The following is a 24,995-nucleotide window of genomic DNA, read 5'->3' on the forward strand; positions in this document are numbered from 1 at the left end:
GAGTAATATACATTTTTTTAAAAACCCCTATTCTTAGGAAGTACATGTCACAGTATTTAGGGGTAAAGTATCATGATGTATGCAACTTATTCTCAAATGCTTCGCACATGTGGGCACATGCAAGAACATATACCTGTATCCAGACATATGTATACATATACATATATATGTACATATGTGACAGAGCAAATGATAAGCAAATAGCATAAAATATTAACAACAGGTGAATCTGAATAAAGACTACTCAGTCTTTGTACTACTCATATTCTTGTAACTTTTCTGAGTATGAAATAATTTCCAAATTAAAAAAAAAAAAATTTTAAGCAGTCAGTCCTAGATTTTTCTTATTCATGCTAAATATTTCCAATTCTTTTCAACCCATCTCATCTGTATTTCCCCCCAACAAGCCACCTTGTCTTTTCCATTATCCAGAGTAGTGTCTCCATCAGTGAGACAAGAAACATACACAACAGCTCTACAGAGATATGGCATGACAAGAGGTGAGGACTAGAACAGGCTTTTTTGCAATCTGCAATCTCACATGAAGTACAATATCTATATTTCTGCTCTCTGGAATGTTCTATGTCCTATGTCCTGATCTATATCAGGCTGCTAGATGACAGCTCTTTGCTTCTGTATCTTCTCTTTTCATGTAACATACAGCAATAAACCTCACTGTAGAATCAGCATGTTCATGTGTTCTCCACCTGGATTAAGTGTTCCTCCTAAACATTCCCATACCTCTCTAAGTACAGCAATTATCACACTATTTTATTTTTAAAATCATGTCTACATGTGTTCTGCTTTCTCTACTAGACTGGAAGCTCCTTAAAAACAAGGACCTCAACATATTTGGGGTTTTTTAATTCTTAAAGATGTAGGAAAAAACACTCAGTGAAAGCTGAGGGAAGAAATAAAAGTTACTGAAGAATCTAAATGTGTTATGACTACAATTCTAGTAAAAAGGTGTTTTGGTTTTTTTCTTTACCTTGGACATAGCAGTATGTAGAAAGAGTCTTCCTCTAATTCCATAGCAAACGAGACACAGTAACTAGGGGTTGCTGATAAAGAACTTAAAATATTAATAACACTATGCACAATCCCCAAATCGTGTTTACTTCAGTAACACAAATAATAATTTCATTAACTACTTCAATAACAAATAATTAATAATTTCACAAACTATGACTGAAAAAAAGTTAAAGGCTGAGGCCTGAGTACAAACCACACCTTAAAATCAAAGTACAGTTATATTTAACCTATGCTGGCAACTGGTCAGTACAACGCAAGGAATGCTTCAGTGACAAGAAAATACATATCATAATATTCTAGACAGAACTTTGTTCTATATTATGAAAGAAACTTTAAGTAAAATTATGTCAGGTAAGAATAAGCAACTTAGTAAACAAATTAAAAACTAATCATTTTACTGTGAAAGGTAGTTTTCAAATACTAGAATTAAGCTTACCAGACACAATATGATTAAACGAGAATACACATAAAGTACTTCAAAAACAAAACTATAAAGCAGAAATACATCTTTACCCAAAATGACTATATGGTAATACTGCAAAATGTCTCACTATCAAATGTTAAAATACCAAATGCTTGAAGGATACTTCTGGGCTTGTAAAATTCACAAAACTTAGGTGAGTCCTTAGTGGGGCTTGATCCTCTTTTAGTACTTAGAAAATCCAAATATATCACAACACTGTCAGTTTGTCCTTCCAACCCCTTAGGAACTACCTCTTTCTCTATTTCATGCCTGTTACTGCTTAAGGTCTACTTGTGGTCTACGTCATCTCTCTCCTCCACTCATGAGAGTTTCCCGACACTTGGCATATAATCCCCGTGTGCTGCCCAAAGTTACTGCTCTGGACTCATCCAGAGTTGCCCAAACCCTCCAGTCCCATCTGGGGAACAGTAGGCAACCCAGCTCAGTCATTAGTTCCTTGGCAATGACAAGTACTTGCTTCTAACCATCCTCTTCTGCACTCTCTTATTATGAGTAGGAGAATACAATGGTTCCTACTCAGCTAGGTACTCTGTCTATATGATGGCTGTCTATTCTCCTAGTTTCCTTTAGATCTCTCCAACTCGTGGAATACAATGCGCATGTCAATTTGTAATAATTCTCAACTCTGTCCTGTGTTCTCCAACACTACCTCATTTCTTAATCTAGAATCCTACCATCTAGAGACAGTATTCTAGCATAAATCTCCTTAATTCCCTACCTTCAGTTTCTTCCCCTTCAATTCATCCCTATAGTTTTCCCAGAGTTGGTATTTAAAATCATAAATCTGATCATGTCACTCTTCAATTTAAAATCCTTCAGTGGTCCTCCAAAGAACAAACACCTTAAAACAGTACTAACAACAGCAGGTGACAGCTGCTGAGAAGTTGTATGCCAGGTACCTGCATTACCTCATTTAAATCTCACAACAATCCTACACTGTAGATATTTTCATTATTCTTATTTTCCAGATTTAAGCAAAATGAAACTTGGAAAAATCACATGATCTGTCCATAGCCACACAGACAGTAAGAAAATGCAGCTAAGATTACAAAAGCCTTCAAAATCTGGCTTTTACTCCTTTGCAGCAGCTCTCTCCCACAACTACCCAATAAACCCTGCCTTCCACTTACATTAAACCACCCAAAGATCTGTGACCATACTATGATCTTTCAGGACTCCTTACCAGTCTTGGTACCATACTACGCCCATGGCTCAAAATGCCCACTCACCCACCTTGGTCCTCCTTGGGAACTCTCTCTGAAGACTTTTTCCTTTCTTTCTTACCTCCTCCACAAGGGAGGTCCCTAGGCAGAACAATATAAGCCAAAATGATACACACACTCCACTCTAAACTTCAAAATGCTACAATACAGAATGCTCAAATAGATTTTCCAAGGTAATTTCCAGGTGAGATATAGTGCCAGCCTCATAAACTCTACATTTATCAGAAAAGTAAATAAAGATCAACAATGCAGCAACAGCAAAGGCTAATAAAAATACACTTAATACTTTTGCAAAATATTCACAACATGTAAAATCCAATTATTTTGAAATATGTGGTAAATCATCCAGAATATAAAGGATCAAATTTTAAAATACTTTCTTCTGCAAATTTGGACTTCTTTAAATGTAACAAGCAAGACAAATTCTACAAAATTTTACAAAATCTGTTAGCAAACCAAGACAAAATTCAAGAAACTAAAGAGCTCTTCTATGACTATATCTGGGTTCAGAAAATGGCGACTCAATACTAAACAACTTGTGCTTATGAATCATATTTGATGATGTAGAGATACAGGGATTATGTTACCACATCTGCAGCATCAGCATATTAGGCCCACATCTTCCAGGAACATGCAACAATGATATCAGGAGTCTCTTCTGGGTATTAACTGGCAGTTAAACAGCATCTCTTCAAGGTACTACTCAAATATATTAGCTTACAATTCCCCACACTAAAGCTCCTATTTTCATCTATTCACAGCCTCAAGATCTTCCTGCTTAAGGGTTAAGCTAAGAAAGGAAAAAGTCTTCAGAGAGAGTTCCCAAGGTGGACCAAGGTGGGTGAGTGGGCATTTTGAGCCAAGGGGGTAGTATGGTACCAAGACTGGTAAGGAGTCCTGAAAGATAGTAGTATGGTCACAGATCCTTGGGTGGTTTGGTATAAGTGGAAAGCAGGGTTTATACTTAATTGCTCTTTAACTGGCATTTGGACACAAAGCACCAAGTGTTACTTTCAAAGTTTTAATCTCTTTTCTAGCTCATTAAGAAAGTGTCCTATAAGAGCACTTCTGGGACTTATCCATGTATCTTTTCTTGCTTTTCCCCACTAATCCTTACAAATCATATTCTTAACTCCTAAGCAAATTTCTTGTAAAAAGCATAAACTAATTCTTAACAATATCACCTAACAGAGATATTTAGGAAATTGACCTTTAATGGTTCAAGCACTATTCTAGGGTGGCAGATCCAAAATTATTTTGCCTTTGACATTCCTACTGGATACAACCAATATGCATTTCCTGTAGAATATCCAGGACCAAGCAGAAGAATTACTTTCAAAGGGTTTTTTTTACAGTGGTCTACTCAGGATATTAGAGCCTGGCCCAAGGAAACAATAAGGGGAATGGAGAAGGAAAAGCTCCATCAGCAGAACTTGACAGGCAAAGGAAAATGAACAGAAGTCAAGATGATTCTCAGGTTCATAATTTGGGTAACTGAGTGACGGGAAGCATCACTAACCATGGCAGGAAATGAAGTGAATACATAAGTCTGGAGAAGACCACGTACTAATTTTTGATGTTTTATATTTCAGGTTTTCTGCTGAACTATCAGGTAGGCATTCTAAATAGCAAACTTAAGGATTGGAATGCTCAAGAGAGAAACTAGGGTGAATAAAAGAACACAGATATGAGATAACAAAAAATAATGTGTTCAAGAAAGCATAACAATGAAGAAAAAAAAGTCAGGCTGAAACCTTGGAAAACATGAACATTAAGGGACAGGAGTTAGTAATGATAGCTGAGAAAGAATAGGTAAGAAAGAGAAACAGGAGAGAGTGATATCATGGAAGCCAAGAAAAAGAGGGTGTCAAGAACATGGGCACGATCAGCTAAATGGTTCACTCAGGATTTAACAATTAGGAACTATGTCCAAGGTTAATACAATTTCAACAAGTAGAGGAAGCAAGAGTAATAAAAAAACTGTTGGGAGAAGGAAACAAAAAAGGAGTGTGAAGTGTATTTGGCGAAGTGTATTTGGAACAGAATGTAGAAGAGTTTTGCTGGAATGGAAAGTTCATGTAGCAGAAGACAAGAAAGGAAGTCTGGGCCAAAGACTCTGCATTCAAGATTTTATTCTATTTTAGATCTTATTCTGTGAGGAAGAAGAAAGACAAGTAGCTTTTCTTTTTTCTTTTTGAAACAACTACCCTGGTGACAACATTCATGATGAACTGGAATGACAAGAGAGTTACAAGCTATTAAGCAGTCTTAAAATTATCTAAACATAGTAATGAGGGCCTGAAAGAGGCTGGCAGTAGACAAAGTAAGAATTAAGAGATACATGAAGGAGAGATATTCTCTAATCCCAGGGTGCCCTAGATATTCCACTATTACTATATTATTATACTCATCACATTGCACCATAATCATCTGTGGACTGGAGTATAATAATAATCATAGGGCTTCCCTGGTGGCACAGTGGTTGGGAGTCCATCCGCCAATGCAGGGGACACGGGTTCAAGCCCTGGTCTGGGAAGATCCCACATGCTGCGGAGCAACTGAGCCCGTGTGCCACAACTACTGAACCTGCACTCTAGAGCCCGCGAGCCACAACTACTGAGGCCGCTGATTGCAACTACTGAAGCCCGCATGCCTAGAGCCCGTGCTCTGCAACAAGAGAAGCCACCACAATGAGAAGCTCGTGCACTGCAACGAAGAGTAGCCCCCGCTCACCGCAACTAGAGAAGGCCCGCGCACAGCAACGAAGACCCAACGCAGCCAGAAACAAAATAAACAAAATAAATTTTTTAAAATAATCATATTATTGTACTCATCACATTGCATCATAATCATTTGTGGACTGGAACCCTCTCTTATTCGGCCTCTCATTACTAGAACTAACAAAACAGGAAAACAGGAAGAGGCAAAAAAAATTTTGTTGAATTACAATAGAACTCAGTAATGATAAAATATAGAAGTGGGACTTAAAGTTACAGCAGAGAAACCTAAGTGACTACAAGACGGTAATATAGAAAACACTAATGGAGAAGTTAAGATCAAGTTTAGGGAATGAGTTTAAAATATGTTTAGGATGAGAAGTGTCTAAGGACAACATTCAAATAGAAATATCAAACGGCAAAAAATGAAACCACAGAAGAAAAAAAAAAACATATGGATTAGGGGTGCCAACCCTCCACGCAGCCAAAAATCTAAGTACAACTTACAGTAAGTCCTCCCTATACTTGGTCCCTCTGCATCACAGATCTCACCAGCTAAGATCCTGTAGTACTATAGTATCTACTCTTGAAAAAATTCCACACATAAATGGACCCATGCAGTTCAAACTTGTGTTGTTCAAGGGTAAACTGCATTCAGATATTCAAACAAAAAAGAGAATTTTGAGATACATCATGAAATCATCAACGAATCTTATTATTTGCTCATAAGAACAAATATTTAACAAAATACCAATTTCCTAAGACACTTTGGGGGTATGACTCTATCTTTAAGAATGCTATCTGAACTGCTTACTTGCATATTCTGTAAAAATTAAATTGATGTAAAAGCCCAACCAAATAGGTCAATCAAAACTGGGTCAATAGGGCTTCCCTGGTGGTAGAGTGTTTAAAAATCCGCCTGCCAATGCAGGGGACACGGGTTCGAGCCCTGGTCCGGGAAGATCCCACATGCCACAGAGCAACTAAGCCCGTGCGCCACAACTACTGAGCCTGTGCTCTAGAGCCCGACAGCCACAACTACTGAGCCCACAAACCTAGAGCCCATGCTCCGTAACAAGAGAAGCAACTGCAGTAAGAAGCCCATGCACCGCAGCGAAGAGTAGCGCCCACTCACCACAACTAAAGCCCACGCGCAGCATAGAGAAAGCCCGCCCGCAGCAACGAAGACCCAACGCAGCTAAAAATAAATAAATAAAATAAATTTGTTAAAAAAAAAGGGGTCAATACTAAATAATTACTTGCTTTATTTATTCATTCATTCAAAAATATTTATTGAGTGACTATCAGTTTGCATTGGGACAAGGGGGACCAGACACAAAGCAAATAAAGTAACATACAGCAAATACTACAACAAAGTCACTGAACAATGTAAAGAAACACAGGTAACACAGAACAGAGAATATAGTGGAGGATGGGTAGAGGAGGCATGATGAAAACAGACCTAGAAGCTGTCCTGGAAGAGGAGACACCTATGTTGGGCTTTTTAAAAGATGAAGTGATTTAACAAGATAGCTAAGAAGCTGAATGGTATTCTGGAACAAAAGGAATAGTATGTGCAAAAGCATGGAGATGTCAAAAAGAGTTTCTCATCTTCATGGAAACATGACAGAGATGTCATGGCACAGCTCATGGAAGACTTTCTGTACACTGATAAGGAATTTGACCCTTATCCTATAGTCCTGTGGTAAGAAACATCAGATGTGCATTAGAATGCCCTAAGGAGCACTGCAAATCCCCTAAAGCAGAGTGCAAGTGCAGGCAGGAGATGGAAAAGCAAAAAACAGGGCAGAGCCACAGAAGATTTTTAAGCAATAACAAAACTTGTTTCAGAAATCCAAAAGTCAGTAGCAGTGGCTAAGGGAAGAAAATCTCGAGGAAAACTGAACAAGAAGATTAAGAAGCAATTGCAATAATGCTCCAGCACTAAATATTGACAACTACCTACTCAAACATAAATGAACCACAGAAAGAGGCACATAAAGTGCTGTAACTGTAATATGGGCTTTGAACCATGAGTTTCCGAACTCATCTCCGATAACAACTCAATAATCAGAAGCAATTACAGTAAAAGTACTATCAGGGACATTAAAAAAAAAAAAAAGGGAAAAAGAGTGGCCACCAAATTTTCCCCTTAAAAGTACTTCATCTATACTTTAATTTAAAAGGTTTTTTTTATTTAAAAAAATTTTTTTTCTTTTTAAAAAAGGTACTTCATAATAAAACTACCATAGCAGGCAGAGATTACCAAATCCAAATTTAGAACCTACCACATGGCTACTAGCACTGTGCAAAACTACTGATAATGATAATCAGTTAACATTATGATAAAAGTTACCAGAGAAAAACTGGTCAATAACAACAACAAAGATTATTTAACAGATTCCTAATAATTCATTAAAAATTTTGTTACCCACATATAAAAACTACAGTTTTGAACTGATGAAAATTCACCAAATTGGGGGGAAGGGATGTTCTTTAATACCTATCTCCACTAGCCACTGTCTTCATTTGAAAAAAAAATAGGTCAGTACATAAGGACACATATATGATAATGACAGACCTTAGGGTCACAGATAAGGATAAAATTAATTTCATTTATTTTTCAAAGAAATAGCTCCTGTAATTTTTTTTCTCTCTACTGGGTCATTCCATCGGCTACAAATATACTAGAAAAGCACCCATCTTTTAAAAAAATTAAAATTCCTTGACTCCACATCCCCTCCAGCTATCACCCTGTTTTTCCTCAGTTTCAGTTGAAACTCCTTGAAAAAACTGGCTGTCTCCAATTTCTCTCCTACAGGTCCCTCTTAAACCCTCTCCAATCAAGTTTTCATCTCCATTAATCCACCATGAACAACTTAAGGTCACCAATGATGTTCCTTTTTTTCTATTTTTTGGTTGCACCACGAGGAATGAGGGATCCTCGTTCCCTGACCAGGGATCGAACCCATGCCCCCTCAGTGAGTGGAAGCGCGGAGTCCTAACCACTGGACCTCCAAGGAATTCCCACCAATGATTTTCATATTGTTAAATCTAAGTCACATCTTAGTCCTCGATCTAACTGCAGCCAACACAACTGATCACTCACCTCCCCCTTCTTAAAACATTTCACTTGGCTTCAGAGATAACCACTCACTCTTAATTTTCCTCCTTTGGAGGGTGCTTCTTACTCTCATTTTTTAGCTCTAGCACTAACTCTCTCTCCAGGTCCCTCTCTCTCATTAGAGGACCCCAAGGCAAAGTCTCTGACTTCTGCAGTCACACTCACTTCCTAGATTATCTTAATCAGTTCTAATGGTATTAAATACTATCTCTATGCCAATGACTGGAAATTTATACCCTTAGCCCCTCCTCTGAAGTGAAATGCAGACTCATGTATACCCAGCTGTCTAGGCAGTATCTCCACTTGGACTGCTAACATATCCAAAACTGAAGGCATTAGTTCCCCCTAAAACCTGCTTCTCCTGCAGTCTTCCCCATCCCGGTAAACGGCAACTCCATTCTTTCAGTTGTTCAGGTCAAAACCTACAACCCACATCCAATCCACCATCAAATTCTGTTGGCTCTGCCTTCAAAATGTACTGTGAGCACTTCTCCTAACCCTGCCTAAAATCACCATCATCTCCCACCTGGCATTATTGCTGGAGCCTGCTGAATTATCTCATTATGCCCCGCCTATGACATTCTCTACACAGCAGTGGAAAGGTCTATTTAAAACAAGTCAAAATCCATCAATGGCTTCCCAATTTCAGGGTAAAAGCCAAGAAGTTCTACTTGCCTGTAAGGCCATATATGATCTATTTTGCACTCCCACTACCATCCCTTCGGCCCCCTCACCCACCTCTCTGGCCTCATCTTCCACCAATCATTCCTCACAAGGCCTCCAATGATCTACTTATCACTCCTCAAACAGGACAAGCATGCTTCAGACAATAGACACCTGCACTCTTATTCCATCTTCCTCAAATGCTCTCCCCTAATATCTGTACAAATTAGATCACAACCTCACTTCTTCCACATCTCTGCTCACCACTGATCACTGCAGCATTCCCCCTGTGTGTTCTTTCCACCTTATTCTGCTTTGTTGGTTTTTAATTTATTAATTTATTTATTTATTTTCGGCTGTGTTGGGTCTTCGTTTCTGTGGGAGGGCTTTCTCCAGCTGTGGCGAGCTGGGGCCACTCTTCATCGCGGTGCGCGGGCCTCTCACTGTCGTGGCCTCTCTTGTTGCGGAGCACAGGCTCCAGATGCGCAGGCTCAGTAGTTGTGGCTCACGGGCCCAGTTGCTCCGCGGCATGTGGGATCTTCCCAGACCAGGGCTCGAACCCGTGTGCCCTGCATTGGCAGGCTGACTCCCAACCACTGCGCCACCAGGGAAGCCCCATGGCAGGCAGATTCTTAACCAATGCGCCACCAGGGAAGCCCTCTGCTTTGTTTTTTTCCACAGCAGTATAATAGCTAACATATTGCATACATACTTATTTTCTGTATCTTATTATTAGAATATAAGTTCCACAAGGTCAGAAAATGTGTTTTCTTCACTGCACCATTACTAGCAAGTGCCCAGCTGGTATTTGTTGAATGGAAAGATGGCATGAATGAGGAAAATCCAGATTCAGGATCTGGTCTCAAAGCCTGGGTTGAGGAAACTTACAGTGTAGAAATCCTCAAGTAGTGAAAAAAACGTCAACTGCAAAAGTGGCCACAACAATGGCCAAGTCTACAAGTCTAGCTGATGCCAATAATAAATAAGGGCTGACAAGTCCAGACTATCTTAAAATAAAGAAAGTAAGCTTGAGATAAAATGTTTAAATAAAAATAAAAGAAAGAAGAAGAAATGGCCATCCCTGCCTCCCTATTCCCTGTAAAGAAATACCACCTGGATATGTTTCCTGTAAGCTGGCCTACCAAGTTAGACCAAAATATTACCAGACCCATTCTACACACTTAAATAGCTGTTATGAATAGTCCCTGCTTTTCTAAGGTATGGACTTCTGAGAAAATTGTAACTCCCAACCCTAACACTGGCTGCCAAGACATAATGGTCAGAGAAAGCTCTCAAATTTCCCCAAAGCACTCAGGCTGCAACCAAATATCATTAATGTAATGACAACAACAACTCAAAGTACCTTCTGGTGTCTGCCTATCTTCATTTTCTCTAGTGTATGCACTAGGGTATCTGTCATCAAGAGATTGTGGTATCTTGATATGGGGGGAGGGGGGTGTGGGGGGGGGAGGGGGAGAGAGAGAGAGAGAGAGAATTCAAAGAAACAGGACCTGGATTTATTTTTTCCCATTTTACAGAGAGGTAGATTGCCAGGGAATAGAAAGCATCTGTTAAGATACAAGATGTCACCTGGGCTCTTCAATATGACACCAAAACAGAGATCACAGAAGAACCAAAACCCTGAGAAATCCAGCATTCCTCAGCTAAAGAGCTGTCTTGCATCTCCCATTACCATACATAGAATTGAAGAGATGGGGCAGGAGACCATGCCAAAATGGACAGCTGAGAGCAGTAATGGGGGAGGGAAGAGTGGTAACAACCATGGAAAAGCGGGGGAGAGGAATAATTACCCATGTTTTTTCTCTTTACCCCCTTCCTATTCTACTTAGCAAGTACAGAAGAAACTGGGCAGATGAATACAAGGAAGGACAACACAGGCAGTGAAGGATAACGATGCTCTGAAGCAAAAGGTAGCAGAAGAAATCATGCCCAAATTCCTTTTCTAAGTGACTCTTGGAAAAACAGACATGAAGTTACGAACTGACGGAGGAAATTTAAAATTTAAAACAAATTCCCACACCTTAGATAATGACAGAACTATACAAAGAGAAGAGAGATTCTTAATTATTTGGAATGATGGTGCTGGGGCATTTTTAAGATCAACAATCCTCAAAGATGATCTAAATATTTTCAAACTAACTTACTGATCAGCATGGGAAAGGTGAAAATCTTTCACTTTCATGGATGCAGGCTTTAAGAATTCTCTGGCTTCCCAATGGCTCCAAATCTCAAAATAACCAATTAGAAGTCAGAGAGGTAACTTGGGGGGCATTCAAAGGCGATCAACCCAGCAGAGAAGAGCTAAAAACTCAGAGATTACACCTATCCTACTCTTGATTGGTCAATTCACTTAAAAAGGAGCGTTCTGATTCGTTGCTCTCTATAGGCTGAGTCACGCCCCAGCAACAGCCCCTGTAGCAAGAAGATGGTAGAAGCTAAAAGAGGGCACAGGATACTATGAGAAATGGGGGGATGGGGGTGGGGGGTGGGGGGGGAGGTCAGTAACAAAGGAAAGACGATTTAACGCCATACAGCCACTGGCCATCAGCAAATCACAGTAGGGCACACGAACCAAAACTGTAGCGTGAGGTGGCATTCCGTGTTTACTTCTGTGCTAATACTTCCCTCTCCTTAAGGCTCCTCTTCTAATCCTGCACTGATGGCGCTTCCCCCTTCTGACAACTGTCACTCTCTAGAGCTTCTCTTCCTCCAGCCACTTTTTGATTTTGGTGATTTGGTGTCTCCTACCCCCAGTTCAGTCTCTTGTCATCTTCCTGAATTAGCTCATCCTGTATGAGCTCGTGCTTTCTACTCAGTCCCTGTCCTTGACAAGTACATAACCCAGTGGGGGAGGTCGATGTGTCACTAAGTTACGTACAATAAATCACAGTCAATGCTATGAAAGAAATATAACAAAGTGCTGTGAGCGCATATTCATCTGTCATTACCCCACTCAATAACGTCCAAATCAACACTCCAGCTTCCCACTCTCTTATCAGTTACTAAGCCCCATAGCTTTCCATAATACCCCTGGATCTCCACTTCCAACTTGCAGTTTAGGCTTCATTTCTCATTCGACCTATTTCAACCACTTCCTATCAGAAACACAATTCAATATATTTCCACTATGCCACATCAGCCATCTCCCTAAAAGATATAACATACTATATCATCCCCTTGCTTTGAAACATCTAATATTTTTCCAGTACCTAAGAGATAAAATTCAAATCCTTAGCAGAGAAAATAAGGTAATATAATATACTTTTCAAATAGAGCCCTTTAAAAGCAGGCTGTTTGAGTTCTAGTTCCGATGCTTCCTAGCTGGGTTACCTTTGGCGGGTCACCTTACCTCTCTTTCTCATTTGCAAAATGAGGATATGAAAAGAACCTACATCTTACGGTTGTTATGAGGATTAAGTAAGAAATTCTATCCAAGTACCAGCAAAGTACCCAGCACTCAGTCAATGTTAATTACTACACCAGGGTTGTCTCATCTATCTAGAATGTCTTACTCCCAAAGGAAGAATATAACCAAGGTTTTATTTTCGTACATTTTAGAATGATTAACAATAAAAGTTAAATCAGAAATGATCTTCTAGTTAATCCGGAAACAACAAAAACTTCAATTAACCAAAAACTGCTTTCATGAAATTTTTGCCTAAATTTACTATAATTTATTAAAAAACAAGTACCCATTTATAAAAAAAAACTAGGTTAGTTTCGTTTTGTTTCCTATTCAAGTTCAAGAAGAAAAAAGGCAGGAAGCAGTTTACCAATGGAAACTCACTTAGATATTTATAAGAACGTGATTCTCTATAGTATAAAATCCACAAAAATTAAATGCAATCTCAATTGCATATATTGTTAAAGATATATACATATAACAAAAAGAACTGTAGTAGCTTAAGAAAATAAAAATATGCATCAGATGGTAGAGTGACATTTGTTCTTAGACCTCACAATCAAAAGATGAAATCACACACAAAAAATTTTGTCAATGATTTTTTTTTGGTTTTTTTTGTTGTTGTCGTCAATGATTTTAATAATTTTTAAACTGCAAAGTCTACAACAATAAAAATAACAAAAATAAAACAGATCACAAACATATTTCAAGAGAATAATATATTTATGATGTTAGGTACTAATGAAAATTGGTAAGAAGAGTCCAGTAAATTTATGGGCAAAGGACAAACAATTCATACAAAGGAGAAAATAAAAAGAGAGAAATACTGCACTTCCTTTTCTGTTGTGAATAGTGATCTTAGACAGCAGGTACCCTTATACCCATTTGAAAAAAAAAAAAAAGTTAAAAACAAAAGCCTGTAAAAGTAAAAGATAAAACTGGTCAACCAAACTGCTGGAAGCAGTAAAAAAAAAAATACTACCTTTCAGAAACAAACCTAGCAATAGTTTTCAAAAGTGACAAAAACCTTCATCCCTTTTGACCTTATAATTCCCCCTGCTGGGGCTTTAGCCTAAAGGAAAGAAGCAAAACAAAGGACATCTCCATGTTAACTGCATCCCATGAAAAACGGGAAGCAGCATAGATGTCCAATAATTATAAATAAGTAAATAAATCAACTCACTGTAACACTGTATAATAATTTAAATATATAAAAACTATAGCAGTAAGAAAACATTAAATATGAAGGCAAATACTGAACTATATTTATGCTATGATTACAGTACAAAATCATGTATATATGATGAGAAATGAATAAAAGAATATTTTAAGTTTATTTTTTTTTCCTTATTTCTTTGACCATTAAGTTGTCTGTTGGAATTGATCAGGCCTCCCATAGGAAGTACACATTTCAAAACTAACTTTTCAAAGGCATAAAACCACAATTTTTCTTTTCCAAGAAACCTATCACATAGAAGTAATCAGATAGGCTCCTCTCACATACAGACTAGCCATACATGTAATTTTAGCCATGCTATTAGCCAGCTGTAACCTTATTTTATTAAATCTTATTTTACCATCAAAATGTAACTGTATGTGGGGCTCTCCATATGGTGAGCAGAAGCCACTTATTATGGGGCACTCTGCCCAGCAATGAGGTCAAAAACCCCAGACGAACGAATAGTGGAGGTTAGGTTTCTTCTATATCCTCAAATGAATCATCATGTTTCTTAGCTTCAAGGGCTCTAAGACCCTAGAAGCAGCAGGCAGCTAAGCGGCCAAAGAGATTGAAGGTGGAAGCTGATTTGCTCTCCCTCTGAAAATTGACAACTTCCTCATTTTCCCCCAAAGCACCATGGAATAATGAAAAATACACAAGTGTGACATCAGGAGATGTGGGATACAAGTGACTCTGAGAAACTTCAAGTAAGTTTCTTGCCCTTCGGGGTTTCAGTCGTTTAATGGGTAAAATTTTTAAAGTTGAAACAAATAATCTATGAATTCTTTCAAGTTCAATATTCTACTAATAGACCCCCTTAACCAATATACGTCCAACTCTCTCAAAACCTCCCAGTCTGATTATAAAACAAGACTTAGAAGTAGGAAACTGGGGGCATGGACACAGATGGTCAAAAGACCTGGATTGTATCCCAGCTCTGTCCCCTTCTACCTGCATGACCTTGGGCAAATTTCTTTGTCTTAAAGTCCTAAATTAAAGAAACAGCAATACTTACTGGCCATATTCTTTTTATTCTTCTGTCATAAAACATATTGGTTTTTTTCTGTCATAAGTGGGGTTTCATTCCTAACCAGCAACAACAATTTTGACTTTATTCTTGGAAATTTTAAAGTACCTTGTGCAGTCACCTCTTCTAAGTTTTCTAACGTGGAAAGAGGTAGTTAAACATACTTTACCTATAAACTATACTCAAGATTAGGAGCATTCCTCAAAAGTTCATTCAGTAAACAGTTTGTGAGCACCTGTGCCATAAAACAGCATGTGTGAGAGTTGCAAAGGTCCCTTCCCTTAAGAAGCCCAAAAGTCTGGTGGACACAGACATACTAACAAATCATTAACTACCAACTGACAAATACTAACTGCAGAATGTACAATGTACTAATGGATCAGTGAAGATAAGTGAGATGTCTGGACAAGATTCAGAGGTGATAATTTGGTCAGATCTTGAAGGGCAAGTTGTTTACTAGATGGAGAATTCTCAATAGAGGCAACAGTGTAAAACCACAAAGGAAGATGACATCTTCAGATGACATCTTCAGAGAACTCTAAGTAGTCTTTGTTCAGAGAGGGCAGGCAAAATGGTAGAAGATGAAATGAGAAACAAAGACAAGTACGAGAAATCGTGAAGGACTCTGACTTTTTATCAAATACAGATTATGAAGAGTCACTGCCGGACTTTTAAACATGAAATCAAAGTCCCCCCTTCTTCCCCAATCAAAGCTGAGTCAAGACAACAAACGGAGAATGCAGGTCTGGATGTGAAAAGGTACAATAAATTGCCTTGTTGTGTTTTTTTAAATGGAGAGTTCCTGCTGTTCAGGATGGCTTCTAGCAGTTTCTTACTATGGCGTATTAATACAACACTGAAGTAAAACAGTATGAATTACAGCTAAAGGGTTCAAGAAAGTGTGTGTTTACCTAAAGATTATTTGACATCAGTGTTGTTGAGAACACTAAAGAAAACAAGCAAATAAGAAAATAATAAAGATGCTAAGTAATAAATTAAGAGAGGCAAACAGTAATAACATCTAAGACTGACTTCAGGCAAAACATTCAGGAATGTTTAAATCCTTATAATACATATATTGATTACAGATAAGACATGTTTTTTTGTGACTATCTTTTGCAGAAGGCGAGTATCTTAAATGCCTTTTGGTTGAAGAAGAGGTGCCACAACCAAACTCTCTTTAAAACTAGTCTAAAAGATGATGCTTAAGAAAAAAAAAAAAAAAAACTGGCAAAATTAATAGGTTCCATTAATATTTTAATGCTCAGGGAAAAAAGGGAGAAAAGAAATGCCTTTCGAAAGGTTACTTTGGTAAGCCTAAGCTCCATTTATCTCACCAATGGGAGTGAAACACAGACATTCCAATTTGGGACTACGAAGGGTCCCTGCATCAGTAATTTCCACGCTGTTCAGGCCTAGTCTAGGAACAGCAAGCCTAACTGGCTGGGTAGCCCACAAAGATGAATTTGCAATTATTGAAATTCAAACTCAAGCTTAGCCGTCAGATGATCCCTCAAAGGAGTCATTCTCCTTTTGCCTGACAAAAAAAAGGTGCATTAAAAAAATATATATATATGTATAAAAACAGCAGATGCCTAAAAAGGAGAGAGAAGAAGCATCTGAACCTATGGCAACGGTGTGGTCCACCAAAGTTTTCTCTCAGGATGTGTTTAGGGTGTGTCTTTGTTTGGGCCCAGTAATTAAAATTAAAAAAAAAACAACCCACAGTCATTCGGGGCATCCCGGTACTTGGTACTTTCCCTATCATCCCTCACTAGCATCCTGGCTCTGAAATCACTGGCTATCTCAGCCTCGCCCTGATTTCTCCTTGAGAGAGAGAGGGCCGCAGCCGCAGCGGCCCTCGGGCCCCGATATGCCTGTCACAGCCCCAGGGGCGAGGGGCGTCCGACCTCCCCGCTCCACGCCTGCCTGGCCTCAGGCGGCTCGCGGAGACTCCAGAGGGTCGCTCCGGAAGGCAGGAGGCCGGAGGACGCCACGGCCCTATCCCGGGCGCCCGGACCTGGGCCCCGGACCGCGCCCCCTGCCCAGGGCTGCCGCGGGCGCTCGCCCCGCCCCGACTCCGGCCCCTGCTCCCGCCCCGACCCCGGCTCTCACCGTGCGGAGGTCGCGCTGCCTCCTCAGCCGCGGCCCGGCTGCGGGTCGCCCAGCGACCTGCAGGCCAAAGGACGGCAGGTGAGGCGAGGGGCCGCCCGTCACATCCCCGCTGGCCCAGCCGCCCGACCCACAGCAGCCAGCATCAAGTCCACGGCCTCAGGGAGCGCTGGACTCCAGAGCCACCGCACCCCCTCCCTCAGCCGGCGCCCGCCTGGACTCCGCCCTCCGGGGCCCGCGAACCGCGCGCGCGCAAACCCGCCCCCCCCGGGACGCCCTGCGCAGGCGCGAGCCTCACGAGGTTAGGCACCGCCTTTGGGCCCGCCCCCGCCGCCTGACTCCCGCTTCGGCCCATTTCTGGCACCGCCCCCGCCCTCTCGCCAGCCTTCCCCAGGTTACGCCCCCACTTCAGGACCCGCCCCCTTCCACTGACTTTGCCTCTCTGCCCCCTGACTCAGGCCTTTCCTGCGCCCAACTTGTGACGCCAGCCTGGTGGCTGACCCACCTATAGCCGGCCTCCTGGACCAACATTTGCCTCTTGACCGCGGTCAAACCTGTCAACTAAACCTCCTGACCCCGGAAAGTTAGGAGTAGTCTGAGTTTTGGGACTGACATGGGCTCCTCTCCCACATTTCGGTGAAGTGGACAGGTCTAACATTTTGTGTTTTCAGGTCCATCCCGGTTTTCTGCCCTCCGGTGCTTGCTCTGGGTAATGCCAGAACCAACACTCTGCCGGATCTTACTGAGACTGAGGGGAAGAAATAGGCACACCGGAGTGCTGAGAGTGGAAACAGCTTCATGACATAATCAATCTGGGTTTCTTTTGCCGGAAGCCAGGTCCTCCTGCCCTCTGGGACTTCCATCAGCCATAGGCCTTCTCTTCCTCTCCTTTCTTCCTTGATGGCTTGGCTTGTTGAGTGCCCTTGCCCCTGGAGGCCTCCCTGGTCTAGCTGGATGTAAAAGCCCTGGAGGTTCCCCTGTCTGGCAATAGACTTACCTGAAATCCTTGTGGGCCACGCTTATCAACACCTCCACTGCAGTAAATAACTTTGAGGATTTCTTGAGAAATACCCATTTCTTTCATGCCTCCAGATCAGTGATACTCCAAGAGGAAAGGGAGTAGAAATTACCAGACTGATATGAGGGGGCATGCCTGATTTGTAGAACCAGACTTCTCTTAATAATATACTTTTATATTTGGAAAATAGTGTCATGTTTAAAATCAACCCATAAAGTTAAAGATTGAATTTCTTGGATGATAAGATGTATGTTTAAAATGTAGAGAAAGACTAGAACTAAACACTCCACGATTTATCTTTGGATTAAGTCAGGTCATTAGGCAAACACCAGACTGAACACTTGAACACACCCCTCAAGAACATCCTGCAAGAAATGCAGTTACTAACATGCTCTTTGGGGTTTATGCCATCAGCTAAATTGAGAGGTGGTACAAGAAATGTCTCCTCGGGCTTCCCTGGTGGCGCAGTGGTTAAGAATCTGCCTGCCAATGCAGAGGACGCGGGTTCAAGCCCTGGTCCAGGAAGATCCCACATGCCGCGGAGCAACTAAGCCCGTGCGCCACAACGACTGAGCCTGTGCTGTAGAGCCCGCGAGCCACAACTGCTGAGCCCGCCTGCTGCAACTACTGAAGCCAGCACGCGTAGAGCCCATGCTCTGCAACAAGAGAAGCCACCACAATGAGAAGCCCGTGCACCACAACAAAGAGTAGCCCCCACTTGACGCAACCAGAGAAAACCCACGTGCAGCAGCAAAGACCCAACGCAGCCAAAAATAAATAAATTATTTAATTAATTAAAAAAAAAAAAGAAAAGAAATGTCTCCTAACAGCTTGTATGCAGGAATTGAGGAAGATGCTACATACTCGATAGTCTGCATATGAGGATCTAGGAAAGGAACATCTCTGTTCCAAAAACCAGAAAGAGCTATGCTTCTCCAAACTGCTAGGTTGCTATCTTGTGATTCTCTAAAGACTTGAGGTGATTATGTTTTCTCTTTTCTTTAGCAGCTCTTAAATACTGTCACCTTTCCCTTCTTCCTCTGCAAAGGTTACTGGGGGCTTGCTGTGTATGAATATTTCCCAACTTCATCTAATTTTCCTTATTGCTGTTTAGTCTTTATCCCAATTTCCTCATTTACTTGGTTGTTATCATGTCACATTAGTTCTATCAGGCATATCAAGCTATCTATAGAAAAGCTTTTAATATTAAATATAAATATATTGTATATACATATAATATATATCCTTAGAAGTCTGACCTCTGAGAGTCTGAAGCCTGCTTATGACTGAGGTTAAAGGTGAGAGGGCAGATCAAGATGAGCAGTGGTTCACAAATTTTAGTTAGAATTACCTGGGGAGCTTAGCAAACTGTAGCTTGCTGGGCACCACCCCCAGAGTTTCTGATTCAGAAGGCCTGGGTGGTACCCAAAAATTTGTAGTTCTAATAAGTTCCTGGGAGGAATAATGCCCAGGGACCACACCTTAAGAACCATTGCACTAAACTACCTCTTCAACAATCTATGCTACAATCATCCTAATCAGGTAGGAGATGACCATCTCCCAGAAACCCATGAATGACTGATGGGAGACAAAGGTTTAAGTGTCATGTGTTATGTGGATAAGTAACCCAACTGTGGCAGCCTTCAACACAGGCTAGGCAGCAGAGAACAGCTGAGAAGGCCAGGGTATAACCCCAGCCCCACGAGCAGGGGAAGTAGAACAGAAGATGAAGAGTCAGGGGCAGATGTACAAAATGCTGTGGTGGGAACGTTGGTAGTTTGACAAACCTTCCCTGTGTTTTTTGGGATGGGCCCAGTGGTGTCAGGGCACAGAAACAGGGAATCAGATGATCTTTTGGATCTCAGTCTGGACTTGCTTATTAAGAAAAACGGTATGCTAGCACAGAATGTTTGGGGGAAGAGGTGTCTACCTTACAGATGTCTGTATGGGAATGAGTCTAGAGAAGAGTCAGCAAGCATATTTATACATTTTTACTATGCATGTTTATTAGATTAAAAAAGTATCAACAATAGGATCATAATAGGTAAAACAAGGAAAAGACTTCCCACAATTCTCAAACACACTTAATACAATCATAATAATATTTCAGTGTATTTTCTTAAGTTTATAGACATCTTAACATGTTTTACTAGTTGGGAGTTAATATTCCTAGGGACCTCTGTATTTATTTATTTATTTATTGCTTAAATACTGTAATACACATTTATTATCTTTAAAAAGATGCTCAACATCACTAATCATCAGTGAAATGCACATCAAAACCACAATGAGATATCACTTCACACTTGTTAGAATGGTTATCATCGAAAAGACTAGAAATACATGTTGGTGAGGATGTGGTGAAAAGGGAACCCTTGTGCACTGTTGGTGGGAATGTAAATTGATGCAGCCACTATGAAAACAGTATGAAGTTTCCTCAAAAAATTAAAAATAGAACTACCAAATGATCCCACGATTCTACTTCTGGATTTTCATCTGAAGAAAATCAAAAAACTAACTCGAAAAGATATATGAACTCCTGTGTTCAGTGCAGCATTATTTACAATACCCAAGATATGGAAACAGCTGTGTTATTGACAGATGAATGGATAAAGAAGATTTGGTATATATACAATGGAATATTATTCAGGGATGAAAAAAATGAAATCTTGCCATTTGTGACAATGTGGATGGACCTCGAAGGCATTACATGAAGTGAAATAAGTAAGACAGAGAAAGACAAATACTGTATTATTTCTCTTATACATGGAATCTAAAAAAAAAAAAAAAAAACACAAGCTCAAGCTCATAGATACAGACAACAGACAGATTGGTGGGTGCCAGAGGCGGGGGTGTGGAAGGGTGGGAGAAACAGGTGAACTGTTTTTGGTTTTTTGGTTAAATAAATTTCTTTTTTAAAAATGTTAAAAAAAAAAAAAAAAGGGACAGAGAGAGATATCACCTCATATCTCTTAGAATGGCGATTATTAAAAAAAAAAAAATACAAGAGATAAAAAATGCTGGCAAGGATGTAGAGACAAGAGAACACTTGTGCAATATTGTTGGGAGTGTAAATTGGTACAGCCAGTATGGAAAACACTACAGAGGTTCCTCAAAAAATTAAAAATAGCACTACCATATGACACAGCAATCCCACTTCTGGGTATATATTTGAAGGAAAGTAAAGCACTATCTTGAAGCTATATCTCTTCCTCAGTGTTAATCACAACATAATTCACAAGAGCCAAGACATGGATGAATAGATAAGGAAATTCTTAATTGAGAATAGTCTGTTGTCTCCTTTTATTGGAATAAAAATCTTCGGGACTTCCCTGGCGGTCCAGTGGTTAAGACTCTGTGCTTCCAGTATGGGGCGGGGGGAGGGGGGTTGCACGTTCGATCCCTGGTCAGGGAACTAAGATCCACATGCAACATGGCACGGCCAAAAATAAAGAAAAAAAAAGATTTACAGATGGAATAAAAATCTTTGGAATTTATCCTAAATAAGTTGAAATGTATCAGAATAAAAACCTGATAATCTTCATCAGGTTTAGAGATTAATATTATATATAGTTTAAGTAACAATGAAATTATCTGACCTTTAAAGATTACGTGGAATTTCGTTGTGAAACCATTTGGCTTGGTGATTCTTTGTGTATTATTTTGTGCAATAACTCTTTAGCCTTTTCATTTCTTTTATAGCAATTAGTTGTTTAGACTTTCTGTCTCTATTAGGATCAATATTGGCAACTTCTGTTTGTCTGAAAACATACCCATTTCTTCTAAGCTTTCATATTTATTTACAGAGCTGCACAAAGTACTTTCTTCTCAAAAATTGTTTTCTCTGTTTTTATGCTATTTCCCTTTTATTTTTGTGATTTCTTTCTTTTTAAAGTATAAGTTAGGTAGTGATTTACCCCCTTTTATGCGATTTCCCTCTTACATTTGTGATTTCTCCCTTTTTAAGGCTTAAGTTAGCTAATTGTGTATTTTGTTGTGTTTTTCAAATAACCAACTTTTGGATTTATTAGTTCTACTCTTTTCTGTTTTCCAAGTCATTATTTATAATTTGATCTTTATTAGTTTCCTTCTCCTTTCTTTTAGTTACTTTTTTCCTAGCTTTCCATTTTGGATGCTAAATTCATTTATATTGATGTTTTTATTTCTATTGCACCAGGTGTTTAAAGCTATAAGTTTTCCTGTGATAACTGCCTTAGTGGTATCACAGAGATTCTATGTCATGTTTTCATTATTATTTTCAAGAAATTCTGCAATCTTATTTTTTTATTTTCCCTTTAATCCAATAGGTGTTTAATAGTTTTTTTAACTTACCAGGATAAAGGAAATTTTACATTTTTAAGAAATTCTGTCATTAATTTCTGAAAGTTTTATTGCATTATGATCAGAGAATGTTATTTGTATATTTCTATTCTTTGGGATTTCTTGAGATTTTCTTGGCAACCTAATATTTCGTTAATTTTCATGAATTTTCCACGTGCACTTCAAAAAAAGGTATATTTTCTTTTCTATAGGTACAGAATCCAATATAGTTTTATAGGATTCCTTAGTTCCCCCTTCCTGCTTAACAATGAACAGGAAACCAAAATTGCAGCACACTAGAAGACAACCTCTAACGCAGAAGACAGAGACCCAAACAAATAGACCTGAAAGGAACCAGAAACTCTGCAGGAAAAAGAAAACTACCCCCATTCACTTGCCTCACAAAAAAAGTATAAATAATGTGTTTAAGGAAATATAAAAGAAATAAGAAATATCCTTGCATCCATGAAACAAGAATAGATGTCATAAAAAATGTTCTGAAAACACTGTTCAAGAGCCTTTGGAAATGAAAAAGATGAAGCAACAACGAAAAAACTCAATAGAAGGGATAGAAAATAAAGTTGAGGAACTCTCCCAGAAATTGATGAAAACGGAAAAAGAGATTGAGAACAGGAGATTAAATAATTTAGTGAGATCTCCTGAAGGTGTGCCAAGTTCCTGGGGTAAAAAGAGGAAGCCCCTCACTAGCAGATGATTCACTAGGGGACATGGATTTCATAGGCTTTCCCAGGAGGCTGGACAGGCAGCATCTAGGGCAAGTGCCCACTCACACGGTGTTCTCTCCCCACTGTGCAGCCTGCCCTGGCTGGTTGCCTCTGGTGTAGGACAGCCCTCCTCTAGTCTGACATCCACCCTGGCCACTCCAACAGAACTCCCTACAGTCCTCTGCCCCCACTGGTGTTAGACTTGACCCTTTCCAGACTATATACCACAAGTAGGACCACACAAGTATGGGCCAGTTACTGGACCCCAAGACCTTTCAAAAGACTTCTTCCTGTCCCCTGCTCCCAGGCATTTCTTAGGGTGCCAGCTCCAAATCCACCTAGTACCTCTCCTACAAACTCTCATTTTACTTCTTTTCTGTCATAATATGGCTTAAATTCCTTTCAGGCAAAGCTTCTCAAAAAGGAGCTCTACTAAATGAAGGAGGGCCCACCAATCCTTAGAAACACAATGGCCACTCTCCTCCTTGGGGGTGAGAGGAAATGCCTTAATTCTTTCTGGATGAGTCACTGTTCCTGAGGATGGTCAGAAGGCTACTAGCTAAAGCAGCAAAGGCATCAATGCAGGTTTAGTTTTCATACCCTGGAATAAAACTATAATTCCATGTGACTCTTTAAACAAACATGTACTGACATGGACAACTGCCAGGAAGTATTATATTTAAGTGAAAAACCAAGTTTCCCTGTGCTGGTGGAGCATGTAACTCTGGAGCCTAACTGTCTAGCTCTGAATCCTGGCTCTGCCACGTGCCACTGATGCTTTGTGAGGCTTTAGAAGTTACTTTCTCTGTCCCTCAGTGTTCATATCTGTAAATGGAGAATAAATGAGGTTCTTATAAGAATAAGATGAATTAATATATGTAAGCCCTTAGAGTAATGCCTGGCACAGAGGAGGTGCGAAATAATTAGATATTATTACAACACACTTCAATTCATGTAAAAATTAAAGTCGTAACGGGGATGTAAATTTATTTACACTATTATTCAGATATGCAGATATATTAGTTTGCTATGGCTGCCATAACAAAGTACCAAAGACTGAGTGGCTTAAACAACAGAAATTTTTTTCTCAACTTCTGGAGGCTGGAAGTCCAAGATCAAGGTGTCGGCAGTGTTGGTTTCTTCTGAGGCCTCTCAACTTGGCCTGTAGATGGCCGTCTGATCCCTGTGTCCCTCTGTGTCTATGCCCTAATCTCTTCTTACAAGGATACCAGCATGTTGAATTAGGGCCCACACTAATGACTTCATTTTACCTTAATTACCACTTTAAAGACTCTGTCTCCAAATACACTCAGTACACGGGGTTAGGACTTCAGCATATGAATTTTTGGGGGACACAATTTAGCCCATAACAGCAGAGAAATTTAAATTCCTTTATTTGACTATAACTAATCTGACTTTTCTCCTGACTCCTTATCTGCTGGGTTTTGGAAAAATATATATCAATCTGCTTAAAACTTGGACATAACTGATCTTTTAAACAATACCTTTTAAGAAGTCTTTGATTATTTCCTGGTAAAAAGACCCGATATCTCTATGGCTTCATCTGTTCCCTGCTTCTCTCTCTAAGAAGGTGTCTGAATTTATGGGGGATGGGAAGGGCTATAGCTTTTAAGACCTTATGGTGCTGGGGAAGAGTTGGGGTCCTCAAAGATGCTGTCTCCTGCCTTCTGTAGTCACTGGAGCAATGTCCCTTGTTTAACCTTCCAAGTGGAAGACTCCAAGTAAGGTAGAGGGAGATATAGTCCTCTTGATTTGTTCAGGGCTCAGTAGCTCTCTCTGGATGACTTGGCCTCACCTTGGCTCCTGCAAACACCACAGAGCCTCTGAAATCTGTCTGTGATCCTGGGCAGTTGGCTCAACAATGGGCCAGGAAGGAAAGGGATGAT

General features: G+C 39.9%; 1 protein-coding gene across 16 annotated transcripts in view; it reads right to left on the minus strand.

The window, feature by feature from the left end:
* The window catches only part of CCSER2 (coiled-coil serine rich protein 2), a 149,492-nt gene extending 132,220 nt beyond the window's left edge, over positions 1 to 17,272 (minus strand). For 5 of the 16 annotated variants that reach the window (XM_082424195.1, XM_082424194.1, XM_082424196.1 and 2 more), the window contains exon 1: positions 17,029 to 17,269. The gene's annotated coding sequence lies outside the window, so the exon portion shown is untranslated. Of the gene's footprint in view, positions 1 to 17,028 lie in introns of all 16 variants that reach the window. The other 11 variants (XR_014253249.1, XM_082424193.1, XM_082424183.1 and 8 more) reach the window with 4 other exon arrangements.
* Between the last annotated feature and the right edge of the window lie 7,723 nt (positions 17,273 to 24,995).

Source organism: Balaenoptera physalus (assembly GCF_965194825.1).
Source record: "Balaenoptera physalus genome assembly, chromosome: 14".
Taxonomy (NCBI): domain Eukaryota; kingdom Metazoa; phylum Chordata; class Mammalia; order Artiodactyla; family Balaenopteridae; genus Balaenoptera; species Balaenoptera physalus.